The sequence below is a fragment of the Otolemur garnettii genome, unplaced genomic scaffold (assembly GCF_000181295.1).
Source record: "Otolemur garnettii isolate 467f Iridium unplaced genomic scaffold, OtoGar3 scaffold00099, whole genome shotgun sequence".
NCBI lineage: Eukaryota > Metazoa > Chordata > Mammalia > Primates > Galagidae > Otolemur > Otolemur garnettii.
Genome location: NW_003852494.1, coordinates 4,854,400 through 4,876,805, shown reverse-complemented (window position 1 = coordinate 4,876,805; position 22,406 = coordinate 4,854,400). Strand labels below are relative to the sequence as shown.

Below are 22,406 nucleotides of genomic sequence, written 5' to 3'. Positions count from 1 at the left end.
CCCTCCCCATCCGTTGGCCACTCTGGAGTTATAATTTAATAGCTGAAACGTGATTCCAGGGAAGTGTCTGAGGCTGGGGAGGAGAAAGAGATCTCGGGCCTCAGGAGAAGGGGAGGCAGGCATGATCAGGAGGCGTTTTGCCCCCTCCTTCTTCCTCTGGGAGCTTCCAAAAAGAAACTCGACGTCGCGCCCAACAGAGAAAGAGAGAGAGAGTGTGTGACTGTGTGTGTGTATGGCAGCATGTGTGCTCGCGCGTGGGTACGCACAGGGCCTGGGGAGGCTGCGCGGGCCCTTTAAGGAGCCAGAGGGGGCCGGGCCGGGGCGCGTCGGTGCAGGCGGGGAGCCCGGAGCTGGGAGGCCTAGCCACCGCCTCCCAGGCTCCCGCCCCGCCTCCTCCTCCCCCTCCCGCCGCCGCCGCCGCCGCCGCCGCCGCCGCCAGGGAACGCGGAGCCGCGGGCAGGCCGGGCCGCATTGGAGCCCCGCGTCCGCCCGCGCCCCGCCCGAGCCGTGCGCCCGCGCCCTGCGCCCCGCGATGCGCGCCAAGTTGCCGGCCGGGTACCCGGGGCCGGCATCCTAGGAGGCGGCGGCGGGAGGATCTCGTCCCCGCCAGAGGCCCGGCCTTGCTGCGCGCCCCCAGCCCGATCGGCACCGCCACTTGCCTGAGCGCCCGGGCGGCCCGAGGGCGGCCCGAGTGCGCTCCGAGGTGGGGCGCCACCACTGCCACCCTCACGAGGTGAGTTGGGGCCGAGGGTCCCCGCCGAGGTCGGGGGGGAGGCGCTGGACGCGCTTCCGGGGGACCGAGGGAAGATCAGGCTGCGCACGCGGCGGAGTTGGCGGGGCCCCTGCACTCCCGAGTTGGCGCTCTTGGGGGGTGGCTTGCTGCGGAGCGAGGCGCCCTGTAGACACTGCAGCCCGTGTGCTTGGGGGCGCTGGGAACTTAGGGGAACTCCAGCTCCCTAGCGAGGGGGCGGGAAGGAGGGAAGTGGCGTTGGGGTGGGCGAGGGGCGCCTTGGAAACACGTAGGGCTGCCCCCTACCTTGTGCGCCAGCCCTGGGGGCTTGGCTGCCATGCACACCTTCTCCCCCAGTGCATCCCCAAGACTTGGGAGAAGATACTGCGCCTTATTTTCCAACAGGCAGCGCGGGTTTGCGGAGCCCTTGGAGATGGCACCCCCAGCTCCCTCGCTTAGCTGTTCTGGAAGGTCTCATGGGGGTTCCCCGCAGTCGAGGTGGGGGGAGCTAGCAGTTCTTCTCCAGGGGAAGGGGCCAGAGGGTGCTAAGCAGGTCTCCCAGGGAAAGGTGCCCGTTCTTTCCCCCTCCCCCGCGGACCGGTGTTCCTGATGGTGTCTGGGTGTCTGGACCTGCCTCCTGAGGCTGGTGACGCCTCTTTGGGCCGCCTCCTGGCCCCTCCCCCGGGCCGTGCGGACACTTGGGATGCCACTAGTTTGGGAAGTTGGAATTCAGAGCTGATCACATTTGGGCTGCCCTGGGAAACTCCAGGCCCTTGTGTTGAGGGGAGTTTCCCCGGAGACATGCGAGGAGTGCAGGCACTCTTGGGGTGCGCTTTCCCCACCCCAGCCACTTGCAGGCAAAAGCCCGAGGGAGGGAGGGCAAGGCGGGCGGGAGGGAGAGACACTCTGTACCTGTGAGCCGCTGCCGCCGGGGCCCAATTAGCGTGGGGGCGCCTGGCGTTATTTTTACTTAGTAGGTTTATTTTTTGGAAGCGAGTGTCCTCCCGCCGCCTGCCGCGCGCTCTGGCTCTCGGAGGGTCTGGTGCAGGCAGCGGGGGCGGATCTGTTCTGTTGGCTCAGCCTCCTCCTTTCCTCCCCTTCCTCCTCCCCCCTGATGGTGAGAACTGGTTTTATTATGATTTTTTTTTCCCCTTTTTGCAGATTTGGAGGATGTGTGAGGCAGGGAAGGAGGGGGAGAGCAGAGATAAGGTAGAGGATCCCTGTGGGCTGGGTGGGGGAGCTCTGGGCACGTTGGGATGTGTTATCGGTGGCCTTGACTTTGCCCTTTTTAAGCCAGATCTGCGGCTGCTTTGATACTCACGTATATGGGGCTCTCTGGGCCAGGCATGCTGGGAGGCCGACCCAGGGCACTGCTGTGTACATCGTGGGTGGTCTTATTGGGCCGGGGTGTGCGGGGGGAACGGCAGTCAGTGAAGCTTGTGACGTGGGATAGCTGGGCCTCCTCTGCAACTCAGCTCCTTTGGTTCAAGTCTGACTTTTGCCACCTTACTGGCAGTGTGACCCTGGACAAATTGCTTAACCTCTCTGTGCCTCATCTATGAGAGTAAAAATAGTACCGAGTTCACAGTGTTGTTAAAACCCTCTGTCATAATAGGTAAACTTACTTGTATATGTTAGTATGACTAGTGTGTTATTCTTATTTCTGGGTTCAATACTTGGCCTGGAAACCTTGTGCAAAGTGGCACCTTACCTTTGCCTGGAGGTTGGGGCTGGGAGGGCTCTCTGGTGAAGAGAGAGGGTCTTCTTTCCAAACCCACCCCTCTTTTCAAGGGCACGTGCCATCAGCCATTTAACAGATGCAAAGTCTGAGTCTGTTTGTGCAGGTTGCCGGGGTGGGAATGGGTGACAGATCCCGTGAGTGGTAGATTCGCGGTGAGTGGTAGATTCGCGGCGGCGGCGGCGACTGCTGCTGTTGCTGCTGCGAGGGCATCCCGGGCCCTGTCTGGCTTCTGCCGCCTGCCGTGTCCCTGCTTGGAAATTTACTGCCGCCGCCGCAGGGTGCCGGGGGAGTCTGTGGTGCCCAGACGTGGGGGCGGCGCGAGCGGGCCCCAGCGCTGGCCTCTTCCCACTGAGCTCTTTACACTGGGCTGGCTCAGGGATCAATACTATTGATAAATCCATGTAAATGGTAATGTGGCTGTCAGGCCCGGTGAGGGATGGAGACCCGCTCTTGGGCCTGTGCTCACTTCCCTCCCCCTCTCAGCTAGGGTTTGCCTACGTGGGAGGGAGTTATTTGGCATAATCCGTTCTTTTCCCCCAATTAATAATACTCATACCTCCTCCTAGAGATTTTCCAGAGCTCTGCAAACAGGAATTGAGCTGCATGAAAGAAAGCCAAGAGCTGGGGAGGGCTGACACCCACCGGCTGGCTGGTGTTGGAAGGTGCCCCCAGGAGTCCCCAGGCTGAGTCCCCCACTCCTGTGGGGTGTGGGGGCTGCCTGTCCTGGTTTCCCCCTGGCTGAGAGGGGCGCATTGTTCTGTGTTCCCACTTCCCATCCTGAGGCCTGTGGGTGGAGAAGTTGGTGCTTCACTCTGAGATGGGGGCTTGGGGTGGCACCTGTGTGTAACCTAGCCTTGACCCAGCGGAGGGGGCTCCTGGGTCCTGTTTGTGAGACAGATCTTAAGGCTGGAGAGCTGGGTTTGCTCCCCCTCATTTTAGCTCTGTTGACAGGGGGTTGAGAGCTTTTATTTGTGTGTGTGGGTTTTTCCCTTCTGTTTTCCTTTTCATATCTCAGATGCCAAACTACAGTTTCCCCAGGTGACACCTCTGAGAGAGGGGAACTGCTTGCAGGAGCCAGTAATTCCTGCCTGAGGAGGGGGTGGGAGGGGCCCAGCCTGGGTTATTGCTGGCTTAGAAGACCTCTGTCTCTCTGGTGGGTATGTGGGGTCTCCAGGGAAGTGATGTTTAGAAAGGTCAGCTGGGCATTCTTTGCTGAGCCTTGGGGGCAGGGAACCAACTTTACAACTGTCATGTAAACTCTTGTTCTCAGTGCTGGAAAATACAGTCTATAATGCAATTGTATCTATAGCCAGTGCTTATAAAGCACTTACTGTGCGCCAGGCACTGTGCCTAACTTGTTTACTCTTCATAACTGCCTAGGAGTTGGTGCTATTATTATCCTATTTTATATAGATGGTGAAATTGAGACACAGAGAGGTTAAGTGACTTGCTTGAGGTCACACAGCTTGGATGTGAGATTAAGAATTAAAAACTTGGATTACTCACCATCATGTTAGTGCTGCAAGATTTTACTGCAGACTTGCTTTGCAGAGCTGCCATAAAACGTATGAATAAAGAAATTTTATTTCTTATTTGAGCAGCACCTACAGATTTTTGCCACAGGGGTCAGAAGACTGAGAACTTGTTCTCACTAGGGTTTGGGGAGGGGGGTAGTGCCTGGCATTTCTTTGAAGTCTCATTTTATCTTAAGCATTCATGCAGATTTGGTATTTGCCTTGGTGACACTGTTGTTGTGTTTATTTTGAAATGAAAACACGGTTTTGAATTATTTAGCACCATGCTCCAGAAAGCTGCATGGGCTAGAGTGCCGGGTGCAGTGAGGTGCCTTGTAGCGGAGGGCTTGAGCCCGGAGAGGTCCTGGGGTGGCTGGGGGTTTTATTCCTATTTTACAAACACAGACACAGGTCCAGGGGCAAGGGTGGCCCAAGGTTGAAAGGTTCATTATTGTCATCTTATTTTAGAGCAAAGTGAGGCTTCTGAGACCTGGCATTTCCATACTGCTCTGGGAAGGATCTTTGGGTCTACAGGTCCATAAAGAATCCCCCTAACCAGATATTAGAGGACAACCTGGGAGCTTGCCATCTGCTACCCCCAAGAGGGCAGCTGATCCAGCAATGCAAGTTCCTACTTAGCCATTTACTAGCGGTGTGCCCAGGCTGGGCTGTCCCTGTCCCTCTCAGTTTGGGTGCCCACTCCCTATGAGGTGGCAGAGAGGGTTCCAGGACAGAAGGCGTGACGCTGGGTTTGCTGCTCAGCTCTGCAGCCTCAGGCTTTGGACTCTGGGCACATTGCTTAGCCTCCATTTGCACATCTCTAAGATGGAGATGGTGATGATGATGATAATGATACTTTGGACTTTATTGTTGTGAGGATTAAATGAGCCCATGCATGTCACGGAACTAGTATTGTCATTTTGGCTCACCCGGGTAGACCGTGAAGATGTCCCTGTAGAATTAGGCGTGAACCTGAGTCCTTACTCACAGGCTGCTTGGGCACCACTCGGTCCTCCCTCCTAGGGAGAAGGATCCTCTAACAGACCGATTTCCTTTCCAGAGCCCCAGGCTGGGGCATGGTGCCCTCTGGAGACGGTGGCTCCTCTACTGTGGGCGAGCCACAGATATGCTTCGTTCTCTATCTTTGAAGACTTGAGATTTTCCATTCTGCTTTTAATCACCCAGTGCGTGTCTGCTTGGGATTTGGGGGAACTTGGAGTGCTTGGAGGTCATGGACAGCCTGGAAAGTGGGGGGAAGCTGTGGAGGTGGGGAAAGAGAGGTCTCCTGGGGGAGAGCCAAGCTTCCCTGAAACCTGTAAAAAAGAGACCCTAGAGGTTCTAGAAAGGGCTCCTTTGAATTGAGCTTCATTCAGTTGATAACTAACTAGAAGATCATCTGTGACAGGTCCTGGCATTTCCTTATCCTTAAGAGCAAGGGAAAGAAGATAATGCCTACTTTGGAGGGTGGTCTGGGGCAGGCTGTGCAGTAAACACCTGTAGTGAAGGGGAATGTTCTAGGCCTGGCCTGATAGTGAGCATTTGAAATGTGGTCTGTGCCACTGAGCAATTGAACAGGTAATGTTATTTAATTTTAATTAACTTAAGTTTAAGTAGCAACCTGTGGCTGTGGTTAAGGCTACCTACCCACTGCACAGGGTTGGGTGATGAAAGATTCTTTTTGCACCAGCCTCCAGGGCAGCGGTTCTCAACCTGTGGGTCGAACCCTACAGGAACTGTATTAAAGGGCTGTGGCAGTAGGAAGGTTGAGAACCACTGCTCTAGGGTAGTGCCATCCCACAGAACTTTCTCCAGCAGTGAGAGCACTCTAGATATGCCAGTACTGTACATCACGGACATCTGTGATTAACATTTTTGGGGCTAATGTTCCTTTTCATGTTTCTTTCAAAAAATAAAGAAGAACAAAAAGTAATGCATTCAAAACTCTGCCAATTGCTTCGGGCTTCATAAAAACTTATTTTTTGTGTGAAGAAAATGCATGCGCCTGTTAAAAAATATATTAAAAATCAGTGCAGGAAAGTGTAGAGAGTCTCTTCCTTCGGTTCCTGCCCTCCTGGTTTCTCTTCCCCTAGGCAGTCACAGCATATCGTGTCTTGAGTTTCTTTTCTGAGATAACTGTAGGCATATGTCGGCCTTAAATGGACTTGTATGTGTGTGTTCTCTTTAAAAACAAACACACAAATGGTATCACACCATGCATTCATATCTTTTATTCACTATCACATCACATCCTGCATTATGACTTTGAGTTTATTCTGGAACATATAAAAAGCAGAGGTTGGCAAACTCTGGCCCCTGGGACAAATCCGGCCCACCTCCTGTTTTTATATGGTGCACTGAGCTAAGAATGGTTTCTGTATTTTTTAATGGTTGAAAAAAATGAAAAGAAGAATAATATTTTATGACATGTGAAATGATATGAAATGCAAATTTCAGTGTCCATAAATAAAGTTTTATTGGCATGCAGCCATGCTCTTTCATTTACATGTTGTCTGTGGTTGCTTTTGTGCTACAACATTTGCAGAGTTGGGTGGTTATGACAGAGGCTGGAAGGCCTACAGAGCCTAAAATATTTACTCTCTGGCCCTTTACAGAACGTGTTTGCCAGTCTCTAATATATCATCTCGTTCTCTTCATCCTCAGCGTAGCCTCCCATGGCTTTGACTAGTGAGGAAACTGGAACCTAGAGAAGGATGTTATACTGAGTGGGCCCTAAAATATCTCCTTCTGTCCTGGGGTATTGCCCATAGTTACAATTTGCTGCTGTAACATTGCAGTAGGAAAGGGAGTAGTTAAGGCCCCTAGCAGTTGGGCTGACTTCTGGCACAATTTTTGGCCTCTTAAATGATACCTGAGACTATAATACGTTTTTTTAGAGTGCTACATAGTTGCTGTAGTACCTACTATATGGCGCTGCATAGTTTCCATGATTTTTAAAAGTCATTTAGAACCATTATTGTTTCCCTTTTTACTTTGGCTGCTAGGGAGCTCAGAACCAAATTTGCAGCCTGCCTTCAGTAATCACTGGTCTGTGTTTGGGTTTTATCTACTTCATCCTGTTTTCAGATTTGTCTCTGATGTTCTCCTTTGGCCTGACCTTGCTGTGGGATTTTATCTTATCATAAACATTCCTGAGAGTTGTCTCAGTTCTGGAAGGGCAGAATGAAGTGGGGCAGGAGCAAAGCAAAAGAAAATACTTTGCAAAATGTTTTCATGCTTGTTTCCCCTGAGCATGAGGTGGCAGAAGGGGGGTTCCGCCACCTCTCAGAAGAGACCAAGGCCTGGCTCCTTAGAGTGTCTTAATATAGGTCAGGCTCTGGGGAAGAACTGGGCAGGGTTTTTGGATACCCATTTTGAGTTCAACTTGGGAAGATAACAGTGAGTGATTTGGATGGTGAAAGAGGTTCCTACTGGGGGCTGACAGAGCCCTCAAGAACCTTTGGTCTGGGGTGGCACCTGTGGCTCAAGGAGTAGGGCGCTGGGCTGGCCCCATATATCGGAGGTGGCAGATTCAAACCCGGCCCCGGCCAAAAACTGCAAAAAAAATAAAAAAAAAATAAAGAACCTTTGGCCTGAGGGAATGCCCTGGAAGTGGAGAGCCCACCACTCCAGGGCCTAGAAACCTTGGAATTGTTTTGGAGGGAATAAACCAAGGGACCTCTAAGATAGCTCCCTGCAGCCTAGATCTGTTGCTAATGCTTTCAGATGTCTCTGCTTCCTCCTGCTGGCCTTGGAATATTTCTTTGAGTTGATAAAGGAAACGAGGAAGAAGTAAGCCACAGGGCAGGCCATGGGAGGTGGAACTCCTTGAGGGATGACTGGCCACCACTGGGCCCTGTGTGCATGTGGCTTCCAGGGGCCAGTTTCTTGTCTCCCAGGCTTGGCTTGGTTTTCCGTGGCCTGTGTTTGTGCTTTAGGGTTTATGATTTGAGCTTGAGGGAACTATGGGTCTCTCAGCAGCCTCACCTTGAACAAGTACCAGAGCCTCTGTACCCTAACCCGAACCAGCAGTGCAATGGGGTGATGACCAATGGCATGTGGTCTTGCAGGTTGTGGTGAAGCAGGGCTAGCTGAGGCCCCCGTGGGCTGCAGGCAGTGTCCCAGCTCCTCTCCCTCCTGCCCTGGTCTCACATCCACAGAGCTGACCTGAGTTGGGCAGGTGGGCCCAGTGGCCTCCTGGCCATTGCTCAGGGATATCCCTAAATGACCTCAGATCCAACCTGTGGGAAACCAGTCCCATGATTTCCCCCTCACCCCCAGACCCTACTTGGGCTCCTCTATGAGTGTGAGCATCCCGACCACCCTCTCAATGGCCTGCAGGCCCCCTGCAGCAGCCTCTTCCCTGGCCTCTGGCATTGTCTTATGCCCACTGTCCCCTCTCCACAGGCAGGAGTGGGGCCCGCAACTGGAGCAGTGTGACCTCTCTCAGCCTCCAGTGCTTCCCACCACTTACTAAACAATCTGGAATCCCTCTCACCGCCTGCTGCCCCCCACCTGCCTGTGGCCTGCTCCCCACAGTTCTGACTGTGAGGCTGGGGAGACTTTGGGCCAGGCAGGTCTGGAGGAGTAGGGAAAAGGGGAGTTGCTTTTTCTCTGTGGCCTGGGGTCGGGGTCTCTGGGGATTGCTCTAAGTCACAAGTCTCAGAGGCCAGCCCCAAAAGTGCCCACAGCAGGCCCTGCGGGAAGAGGGTACCTTGGGGAATCCTATCTGTCCTCAGGCTGAACCGGGCAGTGCCTGCTGAGACCTGAGACCATCATCTGCAAGCTGTGGTGTCTCAGTGACCATGGCAACCTGCCTGACACCTGCAGGGGAGCTTCTTGGGGTGGGGGTGTGTGGGGATGTGCAGCTCCAGGCTGCTGCCAGCATGGGGTCTCACAGAGGGTGTTGCTTTCTGGAGCCCAATAAGAGTCAGGGGCTCCTTTCAGGGGGTCAGGTTTTGGGGGATTCTTTGCAGTGGTGGCTCCTGGGTGACCTATAGCCAATTAAACCTGGGGGGCATAAGCAGGAGAGACTGTACCTACTCCCCCATATCTGCCACCCTTCTGGAAAGTTTTCAACCATTTTAACTCCCAGCCCCCATTTCTTGTAGCCTGTCTCTGGCCCCTGTGCTGGGTTGAAGAGTCTCTGTTGCCAATTTGTGTCCATCCAGAACCTGTGGCCTTTGGAAACAGGGTCTTTGTGGATGTAATTAGTTAAGATGACGTCATGCTGGAGTGGGAGTAGGTATCTTAATCCAATGGCTGGTGTCCTTATAAGAGGAGAGAACACACAGACTAAGAACACTAGGAGAAGGTAGGCACTAGAGGGATGGGACCACAAGCCAAGAACTGCCAGGAGGGAGGCGTGGGACAGACGCTTCCTTGGAACCCCAGAAGGAATGTGACACCTTGATTTTGGGCCTCTGGACCCGTGAGAGAATGGTGTGTTGTGCCTTGTTGGAGCAGCTCTGTGTTCACAGCTTATCACAGGTTCCTGTCACACTGCCACCCCACCCCCACGTGGCAGCCAGATCCTGTAGCAGGCAACCAAAACCCTCCCCTGTCAGCACAAAAGCCAACTTCTGCCTTGGCGGAGGGGCTTTGCACATCTGCCCCACACTGCTGCCCTGTCCCACCTGCTGTCTGCTCCAGACACTCAAGCCTCTAAGCTGTTGCTTCCCAGAGTGCGCCAGACAGGTGCAACCCAGTGCTTTTGCATTTGCTCTGCCCGGAGCACCCTCTCCTGGTGTCTGTGGGATGCCTCTCGTGTCTCTGTGATCTTTGACTTACTTAATTTAAAATTGTGCCATGTCCGCCCTGTCTCTCTCCCTCTCCTTTGGTTGTTTTTTAGCACTGTGTTTCCACTGGTTCTGTTTATCTTACTGTTTGTCACCTCTGCTAGAATGGATGTTCCCCACGGTCAGGGGCTTCTGTCTCTGTTCCCTGCTGCATCTCAGATTCAAGATCAGTGCCGGGCTCACAGTAGGCACCTATGGTTGGGCAGGGCCTGACCTGGCACCCCTGTGCCCTGTTGGGGGTCTCAAGTCATCTATCCATCAGTGTGGCTGACACCTGTGACCTCTCCTGTGGCCCCCTTCTGCTCCCTGAAGACCCCCAGGTCCCTGAGCCTATGGCTACACCCTGCCCATTCCTCCCATGGGTGGCCATGACCGTCCTTTGCTACCCTTGAGCTTGGCTCCTGAGCTCTGGGGGTGACAGGAACCTCTGGTGGGGCCCAGAGTGGCCAGGGTGTAGGAGAACTGAGTTCTGGCTGCTTTGGCCTTCTTATTTCCATTTCCCCATCCATCAAATGGGAATAGTCAGATTCCTGTCTCCAGGTTGTTTGGAAGGTTGGGTGAGGTCACACTGGAAGGTGCTTATTGCTTGGTGCTGTGAACACTCAGAAAACTTCAGAACTCGGCTCAGGGCTTGCTGCTGTTTTTGCCTTGCTGTGTTGATGTTCCCACTGCCATTTGTTGGAGGAAGCTGGGGCATCACAGCTGTGCAACCCCAGGGGCCGGGGAGGGATGTTAAGCTTTTGTTCCCATGGGTGGGTTGCCTCTGGGTGTTACTGTGGCCTGAGATGACCCCTTTGCCTCAGGAAGCAAGCTCTGTGGGACACAAACCAGCTCCCCCAGGCAGCTTTCTGGGGGGTATCCCCAGCGTCTGTGAGGCATGTCTGCTATTGGCAAGAGAGGAGACCATAGTTACCTCGGGGGAAACACAGTCCCTCTGCCTTTCTTGGGCAGAACTCCTCTGTGTTACTCTCTCCTCAGTTTGTGCATATAGAGAATGGGGTGACTATGTTCCTGGCCAGGTGGGGGAGTGGCCATTATGATGAGGGTGGCCATTTGCACATACACATTCATGGGTGCTGTCACAGCTGCCTGTGGCTAGGGGCTTGGGTGGATGCTTTTGAGCCTGCTGCTGCTGGGGGTCTCTGGGCTTTGTAGGAGCTTAATGGCACTGCTTTTACAGGCGTCCTAGTGTGGGGTGGCCCCTCCTCACCTTTGGTGTCTGCTGTCTGAGCAGGGAAGGGCAGAGGTGAGGACGTCCCAGAGAAGGCCCTGAGTTGGTGGGGTGATGTATGGCAAGCTTGCATGGCACACATCCTGGTTAGTTCATTTAAGTCTCACAACCCAGCTTGGCCAAAACTGTTTACAGAGGGGGAAATGAAGGCACAGAGTGACAGTGTCATTGGTTCAGGATACACAGCTCACAGGGTCTTTCTTTGGTTGGCAGTTGTCACGGGCAGGGCCTGTTCTATTCTGGGGACAGTCCTGGGTCCATATGCCCAGACCTGGGCACCACCACCCACACCTTTGCCCTCACCCAGCCTGTTCCCCTTGGTGTCACCGTCGCTGGCTAGCCGGCTGCAGCAGGCACTGGCGTGCAGGAAGCTGATGCTGCCTGTCTTGGCTTCTCCTGGCTGGGCTATAAATAGCAGCTGCAGCAGCGGGCAGGAGGCTGTATCTCCCAGTGTCCGGGCCTGGTCACTTCCCCTCTCCACAGCACCTCAGAACTGTACGGCTCCCAGGGGGAACACCACAGCGGAAACGTGTGTACACCAGGTTTGCTGTGTGACCTTCAGGCTTTTGCTTCCCTGAGCTCCCTCCAGCCGTATGTCCCTGCCACCTCTCGGTGTTTGGAGGTGCTGAGGGCACAGTGCACTATCTAACAAGAAGTGGGTGTGTGGGTTTTGCCTTGGAGAGAGGGGAGTTGAGTTGAGGAGGGCATGGCAATAATCTGGGGTGTGGGGATGCTTCCCAGAGGAAGTGGACTCTGCCTGGAGGCCAAGTCAGGCAGGGGGCAGGTGAGGTGGGACTTGGGAGGTGGGCCCAGCAGGGCTCTGGGCATTGGAGGCCCATCTTGGCTGCTGGGTTGCCGTGTGATTTTTGCACTGCCTGTCTGGGACCTGTGAAATGACAGTGGTACCACCTCCCAAATCCTCTGGCAGGAAAGAGATGCAAAAGGGCTGTGAAACAGGAAAGCATTTCCTCTTGGCCTGGGTTGTCTTTAAGCCTCATGATAGTGAATATTGCTGATGCCATGGTATTGTTATGAGGCAGAGCTTGCCCCATCCTGTCTGACTGCCCGTGGGTCCCCGGGTCCTTGAGAGCATGGTCACCCACCAGCAGCTGTGGAGAGAGAGTGCTGACCCATGCCAAGGACATCCTGAGCAGCTTTAGGTGGCCTCTGGTTCCCCCATTGACCTCCCTACTGTCCATCTCGACGTAGTGAGGGCTCACATGCTGCTTGGACTTTTGGACATTTTCCCAATCATGAGTGTCCTGCTGCAGTTCAGTTGTCCCTTGCAGAGCCTTCTGTGGCTGAGGTTCCTGGTGACTCGTTTAGACTTTGCAGAAGTTGTGGGCTTGGCTGGAGCCAACACATTCTCAGATTAGGATGTGTGGATGTGAAGAAGTGTAGGTGTCCACAGGGTGGACTTCCTGTGTCTCCTGAGGGGTCTTGGAGAGTGGGATGTACGGTAGGGCGATGTATGACTGGCCAGAACAAATGTTGCTCAAGAACATTGATCGATGAATTCTTTGTTGTTAACCTAAAGAGGAGTCTCTAGTGACAGGTCACAGGGCTCTGCCTGATTCACGTTTTTCATCAAAGGCTGGACTCTGCACCGTGGGGGATATGCAGTCACCATGTGGGTGATAGAACTGTGGCTTGCTCGGGCCATGTGGGAATGGAGAGTCACATGAAGCCCCCAAATCGCCTGGTACAGTTCAGTGTCTGTGGGATGGAGCTTTGGGACTTCCTCAGAGGCCTGGAGATTTTTGGTTTTGGAGCCTCTGACAAGCAGAATGATGCTCCCTTCCCCCAGACGTCCCAATCCCCAGAAGCTGTGAATATATTACATTACTGGGCAAAGGGGAATTAAGGTTGCAGATGGAATTAAGGCTGCTAATCAGCTGACCTTGAGATAGGTGATTATCCCAGATTAGCTGGGTGGGCCTCAGGTGATCACAGGGTCTTTATAAGGAGGTGGCAGCAGGTCAGAGTCACAGAGGTTTGAGGAGGTTGTCCTGGGGCTTTGAGGGTGGGGAAGGGGTTGGGAGTCAGGGCATGCAGCTGGCTTCCAGGATTGGGGGAAAAGTGAGGGATGAGGGGGGAGGGAGAGTGGGATGTAGCCTTGCCAGCACGTTGGCATTAGCCCAGGTGGAGCCATTTCAGATTTCAGACCTCCAAACTCTAAGATCATACATTTGTGTTGTTTTAAGCTACCAAGTTTGGGGCCTTTTGTTACAGCAGCAAGAGGAAACTCATGCAGAGCCTGTGATTTCCCTGTGAACTGGTAGCCAGGAGCAGGGTCTCAGGTGACGTGGCCATGTAGATGGTGGCTGTGTCCCTGTTCCTGGTGACTTTGGAATTAGGCAACCATCCAGTTTCTTGGCCTTCACCTGGGGCTGTGGCTAAAGGACACGGTGAAGAGAGGGACCTGCAGACTGTTCAGGGGAGTGCAAAAAGGAAAAACAAAATGCGAAAGAAATACCTAAAAGCAGAAATGACCATTTGGAAGTTTTGGAGTGGGGAAAAAGATAACATTAGATGGGGATGTTTGTGCATCCTTTTTTCTCCTCTCTCTCTCCTTCCCTCCCCTTTAAATTCAGTCGGAGTAGTTGGTCCCAAAGGATGATTAGGAAAAAAATGTGTCCCCAGCATGTCCCGTGACAAGGCATGGTTGGTTCTCCTGGGCAGATCTCCCATGTGAGGGCTCTGGTGCTGTGGCCCTGTCCCTAAGGGGCAGGTGTTCCAGATTCTCAGAACAGATGGGCAGTGCCACATGCTGCTTCCTTCCAGCTTTAGTGAAAAGAGGAAGAAAGTGGCCCACACCTCCTGCCCCGAGGCCTCTGGGCCTGTGTCCAGGAACTGAAGCCTGCAATTAAATGAAACTGGATCCGTGGGGAGGGGAGAGGTTCTCCTCCGACTGCCTGAGGAGGCTTCAGAGACCAGGCCCCAGGGACTGCCCTGCTTGTCATGGACTGTGTGAGGTCTGGGGGTAGAGTATAGAGAGGTGGCCATGGGAGAGAGGAGAAGGGAAAGAGGGGGATTGCACTGCTGGCTGGCCTCAGCCCAGGATGGTGGGCTCAGGGCTGCAAACTAAGGTGGCTGCCTTTTATTTAAAAAAATAAAATTATAGATGACATTCAAGTCACCTGAGTCTCCTCCTTGGAGGCCACCACCTCTCACTGGAGTGTGGGCATTTCTAACCCATGCTTTTATGCCCCACGGCCTCTGTGGGTTTCCCTGCGCAGCCTGGGCTCTGAGACGGCAAAGTTCATGTGGACACATCATTCTGCACGTGCCACTCGCCGTCTGCTCTTAGGATAGCCACATGAACCTGCCAGTTTTGTAGGTCAAAAGTGGTTGAGTATTGACAGCTTTTTATGTAATTGAACCTAGTAGTTTCCTTTCCTGGGCTGGGCAGGCAACAGAGGAGACTGGGGGTCTAGGCTTTCTCCTCCTCTCCGTGCCCCTTACCAGCTAAGTATTCTCAAGCTCCATGCCTCAGTTTCCCTATATATAAAAAACAGGGACCAAAATAGTACCTACCTTCTAGGATTTTGGAGGGTTTTTTTTTTTTTTTGAGTTTGAGAAAGTTAATATACACGACATTGGGAACCATGTCATTAGCTAGAATTATTCTTATCTTTATGGCTTCTCAATGTGCATTGGTACCATTAGATCCAGTGGCTAATTTTAACTTCTGTGTAGTATTTTGTCATGGTACAGGTGAACATGTGATGGATGTGTTCCCTGAGGTGGCTGCCTGGGTTGGTCCTGGTGTTTGATGTAGGAAGAGGCTGCCTGGACCTTTCCCCAGTGCCTGTGGGTGCCTGTGTGCTGCGGCAGGTCCTCGGCTCCCCCAGGCGGTGCTGGTGGGCATTCCTCGGGGGCTGCACAGCAGCGGCTCTCTCTCTGTGTTGAGGTGTGCAACCCCCTGCCAAATCCTCGCCCCGTGGGAGCCATCCCAGGGCCAGGCTGGGCATGTGGTTTGGCAGCTGCCTTACCCAAAGGATTTTTTTTTTTTTTTGATTTTTAGAAACAGAACAAATGTGTTCTCTGTAAGTTGGAAAATTAAGAAATGAAAAGCTTGTACATAAAAAAATACAACCACATTGCTACCCACCCAGCCTCCCATCCCCCAGGCTGTCAGCATCCCAGTGAGTGTGGATTCTGATGAAAAGGAATCAATCTAAACCCCCTACCCCCAGCAGGGGACTTTGGGGGGCTGTGGGCTGTGAGGTAGAGACTCTGGAGTTCCCACACTAGACCCTGGAGGTCAGAATCCTCAAGGGCAGGGCAGGCATTGGCAGCTGGGGTGGGGCGTTGAGCCCTGCCTCTGCACTCTGTTAGCTGCGTGCCATGGGGCAGGAATCTGGACCTCTCTGAGCCTGGTGACCTTGTCTCCTTTTTTTTTTTTTTTTTTTGAGACAGAGCCTCAAGCTGTCCCCCTGGGTAGAGTGCTGTGGCTTCACTGCTCACAGCAACCTCCAACTCCTGGGCTCAAGCGAGTCTCCTGCCTCCGCCTCCCAAGTAGCTGGGACCACAGGCGCCCGCCACAACGCCCGGCTATTTTTTTGGTTGCAGCCGTCATTGTTGTTTGGCGGGTCCGGGCTGGATTCGAACCTGCCACCTTAGGTGTACATGGCTGGCGCCTTAGCCAGTTGAGCTACAGGCGCCGAGCCGACCTTGTCTCCTTGAATGAGCTTCGTAAGGAGGCCCTGCACATAGTAGGTGCCCAATGATGCTTGAATGATGCAGCAAGTACAGCAAGATTTCTCAGCCGGGCCCTGCTTGCATTTTGCAGGGCTAGCTCATGCTCTGAGGTGGAGGCCGTCCTGTGCGTGATAGGATGTTTAGCAACATCCTTGCTTCTATGCACTAATGCCAGTGGCACCTCCAGGACCTGTGGAACAACCAGCAATGTCTCCAGATGCTGCCCACTGTCCACTGGGTAGCCTCTCCCCCTGCTCTGACTGCTGTGGATAGGATGGGATCTTAGAGTCTTAGGAGGGCAAGGAGGCCCTGTGGAGTTTTCCCTGGGGCTTGTGCCCAGTGAGTAGATTTTATCCATTCAGATAATTTCATTAAGTGCCTGCAGTATATTTCCCTCAGGGTTGCAGGACACTCTGCCCACCCAGCCCTGCCTTGGTAATGGGATATGGTGGTGACTTAAGACCTGTTCCTGCCTCAGTTTCTACCTCTGTGAATTGGGATAAGTGTTATCCTGAGGGTTGCAGGGGATCCAGGGAGGAGCTCTGTCATCTTTGGGTTGGCTCTTGCCTTTCTGGACCTCAGTTTCCCCCATCTGGAGAATAGTGTTCATAGCAGCACTTACCTCCTGGGTTGCTGAGGGGATTCAACAAGTCTGTGGTATGTACATGACCTGTCCTGGGGGTTCCCTCAGCTGGCTGTGTGTGGGGCTGGGGACGGGACACTCTTGGCACTCTCTCTGTGCCTGGCTATGTGGCGGGGGGGGGGTTCTGTGTATGGGAAGCTCACTTGTCTTTCTCCTCAAGCCCCTGAGGAGCTGGCTCAGCAGAGACCCATAGGGGAATTAAGTGGGTTCATTTGATCCTGAATACCAACTTTAGCAGGTGGCTTATTTCCTCAGAGATAAAAGCCACATAGACTCTGAGCCACCTGGCCCATGCAGGGGGTTGTGGGGATTTTATCTTCCACCGGTCTGCCCTGTGGTTTCTGGTCCTTCACTGCAGTTAGTGGTTGGAGGGATCAGCTGGGGGTGTGGTGCTTTCTGTGCCCATCCAGTAGTGTAGGCACATGCTAGATGACTCACTGGATCCTCTCAGCAGCCCTGTGAGCCAGCAGCAAGCATCCTTTCCCCCAGCTTCCAGGCAAGCAGCTAAGGCTCAGAGAGGTTGGCTCACTTGCCCAGTGTCACACAGCATCCCAACAATATTCACAGCATGTACCGAAATTCCTCCTTAATACAGACTTGACTTGATGCAGAATTAACAACAACAGAGACCAGCGTTCTCTAAAGGGAAGTGAGAGGAAGGAGCAACTGCTCCCACTCTAGATGAGTAAGCACAGAGTCAAGAAGTGAGATGGGAGCTTTTCCATACTGGAAGGAGACAAAAGTGATGTTGAAGAAAATAGCTAGTGTTTGGATTGGTTCTGGCAGGTGTTTTCATGGCTGGGTCATTTGGAAATTGTATGGGGAGGGGTGACTTTATGGAAGGGGACGATCCCCCCCCCACGGGACCAGTCACAGGATGGTTAAAAACATCCCCATGCATTTCTGAGGTGATTGGGGGTGCTATGGAGGCCCCCTCTGCCCTAACAACACCCCCAAACATCAGGAACAATAATGATAATGTGCTATAATTTTGGGGGTCAGGCTCTTTGTAATCATAACATCAATAGTATTATAATAATGTGCTGTGGGGGATGGGACGAGGACCCCAGATCTTAGTTTTCCTATTAATAATGATGACAGAAAGAACGGGAATGGCAGACCGGACACTGTGGTGGACCCCTCACCCTGTCACCCTCTGGTTTAGACACCTGTGCTAGCTTCTTCCCGCCCCCTCAATCCATTCTTGTCCCTGCTGTCTGTTCTTCAAGTCAGAGCCAGAGGGATCCCATCAGAAGGACAGCAATACTTAGAATGACATGAAATTTAAAACTTCGAATTGTTTCCTTGTGGAACTCTCCATTTAACATTTTTGGGATGGGCATGATGGCTCACTCCTATAATCCCAATTACCTGGGTGAGGCTGAGGTGGAAGGACCACTTGAGCCTAGGAGTTTGAGACCAGCCTGGGCAACATAGCACCCCCCTTCCCCAATAGCTGGGCATATAAAATCTTAGCTACTGGAAGCTGAGGTGGGAGGATGACTTGAGCCCAGGAGTTGGAGGTTGCAGTGAGCTGTGATGACGCCACTGCACTCTAGCCAGGGCAAAAGAGTTGAGATCCTGTTTCCCTCTCTCTAAAAACAAACAAACAAAATATTTTCAGATCACAGTTGACGGCAGATAACTGAAAGTACAGAAAGTAATCTCTCAGCTAAGGGGGAGCCACTGTGCATACGTACGTACTTATTAAACTTTTGCTGTACATAAGTACTTACATTGAGCTTTTGCTATACGCTGGGCACTTTGTAGGCATTCAGTCTCCAAGTCTCTGAGTCAGCCCTGTGGGGTGAGAATTTCCATTTTGTAGGTGAGAAAACAGGCTCAGAGATGTCAAGCCATGTGCTCACAGTCACAGAGCTAGAAAGCTGTGGAGCTGGGATTTGAACTCAAGTCTCATACCCCATCCTGAAGTCACAGGAGCTGAGGTCTGTGGCCTCCCTGTAGGCTGAGCCCAGCCAGGCAGTAGAAAAACTCCATGCCCAGGATGGGGCTCTGCTGCCTGCTGCCTTCACCCCAGCACACTCCTGAGCTGCTGCGTAGGGTGGTAGGTGGGTTTGGATGTGCCTGGAGTGATATGGGAACACTGGGGCCAGTTCAGGGTTCAGCCTGAGTGTGTACAGCCTTGCTTGCCTACTGGGCCTGGACAGGGTCCTCAGGCCAAGAGCCTCTTCCACATCCTTTGTCCCCCACCTCTACCCTGGCTACAAAAGCAGGGACTTTGCAACACAGACCCAGTGGGGAATCCATGAGGCTCACTCTTGTGGGGGCCCATGCGGCTGTTCACAGTTTCTGCTGAATTTCTGGTTCTGATTCAGGGACCTCCTCACCCCCTCTGCACAGGCCCTGATTCTATGTGTCTGTGTAGGGTATGGGGCCCTGGAGACCCTGGTGGTGAGTTTTACCTGAGCACTGCTGCGTCAGACCCTACATTTCTTTCTGGCGTCATCTGTTTTACAGATGGGAACCCCAAAGTTCAGAGAAGCAAGGCAGCTTCTTCAGAAAGGGCAATGCTGGGCTATGAGTAGGGCCGAGCCTGATCTACTTACCCTGGTTGTCACCTCTGTCTTAGGCAGAAGAGCAGCCCCTGAGGAGTTAGTGACACTCTTGGGGTGCTTGGTGCAGACTGGGCCCAGCTGTTCTTTCATCTAGGTCTTGCTCAGGCCAGATCGGGGCCACCAGGGGACTGGACTTTCTGCCCCTTGTAGGACTCTCCTTCCCCACCGGTGCAGGCACTGGCCTTAGGTCCCTCCTGGGAGGTCAGGGTGCTGGGGTCTGTGGCCTGCCCCTGGTCAGGGGCTGGTGTGGGCGGAGGATGTCCGTGGAGGGCTGAGGGAGAGCAGAGGGTACTTGTGAGGTTGGGGGAGGGGAGGCCAAGTCAGTGTGAGCTCCCCCAGGCCCCCCATAACTGCCTGAATGACCCTTGGTGACAAATCTCTTTCACCATCTCTTGACCCAGGCAATTAATTACTTCTGGCAGATGGTGCCCTGCTCTCTAGGCAGCCCCTGGCCACCCGCAGCCTCTAGTAGCCCACCTGCTGCTGGGCGGGGGCTAGATGGAGGCTGGGAGGGTCTGCAGGGGGTTTCCTCCCCTGGGAGAAGCTCACATTTCAGGATACTCTCACATCTGTGGCGCTAAACCTGAATTAATCTTCATAGTGAGCCGGGGAGGCAGGTGCTGTGATGTTTTCTTCTACAGATGGGGCCACTCAGGGCATAGAGAAGCTTCCAGAAGCTCCGTGTTGCTGGCTTCCCATAGAGCTCACTCTCTCATCTCCTACCCTGCCAGGGGTCCCCCGGCCAGACAGAATGGATACTGGATGTGGATCTCAGTTTTGGGGACCCTGGCAAGGGGTGGGGGCAGGGACGTGGTGGTGAGAATTAAGTGAGTTAATGTGCAGACATGGCCTGGCCTGGGGCAGTGGAGCCCTCAGGAGCTGAGTTTCAGGCCCCCAGGGGCTCTTGGTGCAGTGCGGGGGAAGGGGTAGACAGACAGGTAGATGGACAGATGGCCTTTTCATGCAACTGCCTTGGGCCTCTGGGCAGGGACCATGCTCCCTAGCCTGGCCTGGCCTGTGCTTGACTGGCAGCCAGCCCACTGCCACCCTGACTCCTGTACCCTCTCTCTGGAAAGTGGTCGATACCCTGGCTCCTTCCTGGCCTCTAATTGCTCCTGCTGGCTACTGTCTCGCCGGCGACCCACACCCTGTGGTGAGGAGAGGTTTCTGAGAAGCATGTTCTGGGCTATAGCAGGGCAGAGGCCAGAAACCCCATCTCAGTTCCCTGCCCCTTCCTGGCTGGGTGACCTTGGGCAGGAGGCTGCTCACCTTGGGCCTTAGTTTCCCTTCATGAAGTGGGGTTGGGATAGTGCCCACCTCACAGGGCAGGGAAGAGAGTGGACCACCTGGCTCGGACAAGTGCGTGTTGTTTTTGCCAGGTGGGTCCTGCTGTGGTCTCTGTGTTTGGTGCCGGTGTGGCATCTTGTACTCGGAGCCTAGACAGGTGGACTTGGGGTCCAGGGCATGTCCATGGGCAGGGGACAGCGCTGCTCCTCTGTTCTCCGCTCTGTGTGTGCCCCTCCCTGGCTGGGCCATAGTCCCCCCTGTTGTCCTCCCTAGGCCCTGTCTGCACACATCCATGCTGCCAGCCCCACTGGCCTTGGTTTGGTGCCCCTGACCCTGCTGGGGAGAGGGCTGGAAAGGAGAGGGACGCCATCAGTTCCCTGCCCGCCCTCAGCTGCTGCAGTCCAGTGGGCAGAGACCTTGGCGAACTCTTGTGATTGCCTCTCTGCAGCTTGAAGGAGAGCTCAGCAAGGGGCAGTCACCTCAGCTGTCACTGGGGAAGGAAAATAAAATGTCCTGGTGGCTTCTATCTAAATGGAAGGGCTGCAGAGCCTGCCTCGCTCCCGCCCTGGTTGTCTGTATTGCTGGCTGCCATAGGGACAGGGACTGGGCGACACTGGCCCCAGAGGACACGGGAGGCTCCCTGTTTAATCAGGCCACCTGGGAAAATGTGCCACCTCAGGGGGCCTTACCCAGGGTGTGGCTGATGGGGCCAGGAGGAGGCTGGGCTTGGTGGGGGTGTTGTGTAACCACAGACAGGTGGTCTTTGGGGATGCACGTCTAGCTGCTGGGGACCTGGGGGGAAAGGCCAGAGGTGCTGGAGACTGAAGCCCCAAGGTTCTGACTTTTTCTTGCAAGAAGAGGCTAAGGCTGAGTCCGGTGGAGGGAGAAGATCAGCCCTCTGGGATTGATGCAGAGGTATCCTCACTGGCCCAGCCTCACACTCTTCCTGCTCAGTTCTGTGTGAGATTTGAGGGTACCACGCCCTCCTGTGGTCACACCTTGGAAGTAAGACCCTGTGCTTTCCTCCCCCCAGATTCCGCTCCCCAGCATTTGGGGCAGCTTCCAGGCTATCTCTAACCTTCAGGCCAGTTTCCTCCCCTGGACCTTTGCACCCACCATGCCTTCTGCCTGGGGTGCTTTTCCCTCTTACCTGTCACCTCCTGGGGGAGGCCCTCCCTGACCTCCCTGCGCCTCTGGAATCCTTCACTGCAGGTTCACTGTAGCGTGTGTTCCTGCTCTAATTGTTATTCTTGGAAGTCTCCCTCATTTATTGGTGCACCTGTGGGGCGTTTGGGCGTGGGTGTGACCATGGTCCCCAGGAGAGACAGTGGGGTCTGTGTACCTTTTGCTGACAGGCTGATGGTTGATGGTGTCCCTGGGCCTGAGTCCTGGCTGGCTCTGCCCTCCTGCAGGCCTTGGCTGGTGGCTCCCTGTTGCTGGCCTCTGAGTGTGGTAAATGGACCATTCAGGTCAGCCTCTGTGGCTGGGGTAAACCGGCTGGGCTTCCTGGATGAGGAAAAGGTGTTGCTTATGCTGGTTTAGAAGTGTAGGCAGTGGGGCAAGGAGATGTTTGGCAGAGTTGAGGGCAAAAGCTGAAGCTGGGAGATGGCCATCTGGGATTGTTTTAGGGCTGGAGAGGGGTTGGCACCCGGTGGAGGCAAGTCTCCACTGTGGGGCATGGATGATGACAGTGGGCTTGGGGGAGGGGAGCCCTAGAAACATCCCTCCTGCCTCCCCTGCTCATCTGCTTTGCTGGGATGCAGGTCTGGTCAGCCCCAGGGGCATTAGGGAGATGGGAGGACCAGAATTTCCCCAGCTGAAGAAGCAAGTGTGAGCAGGTGTGAGGAGAGTGCCATGAAGCTGCAGGGCCTGTGAGGAGATGTTGCCCAGGGAAGCTCCGCTGGGTGTGGCTTTACCCAGGGAGACTCAGGGAGGCATGGAGCCCTGTCTGCACTGCCCTCCTGCCTCCCCGGTACCCTGGCTCCCCATAGCCTGAAGAGCTTGGCCCTTCCTAGCTGTGTGACCTTGGGAGAGTTGCCTCCATTCTCTTAGCCTTGGCTTCCTGGTCCTGGAAATAGGGATGGCTACACCCCTCCCTGGGTTCTTGTGAAGATTAATGTTAGAACCCAAAGAGGGCATAGGAAGTGGATGTTGTCCTGTCCCCCTCCATCTCCACCCAAAGCTG

General features: G+C 54.1%; 1 protein-coding gene across 1 annotated transcript in view; it reads left to right on the top strand.

The window, feature by feature from the left end:
- Positions 1-571: 571 nt before the first annotated feature.
- Positions 572-22,406, top strand: part of NCOR2 (nuclear receptor corepressor 2) — a 211,076-nt gene continuing 189,241 nt past the window's right edge. The window contains exon 1 of the mRNA XM_023516824.1: positions 572-733. The gene's annotated coding sequence lies outside the window, so the exon portion shown is untranslated. The remainder of the gene's footprint in view (positions 734-22,406) is intronic.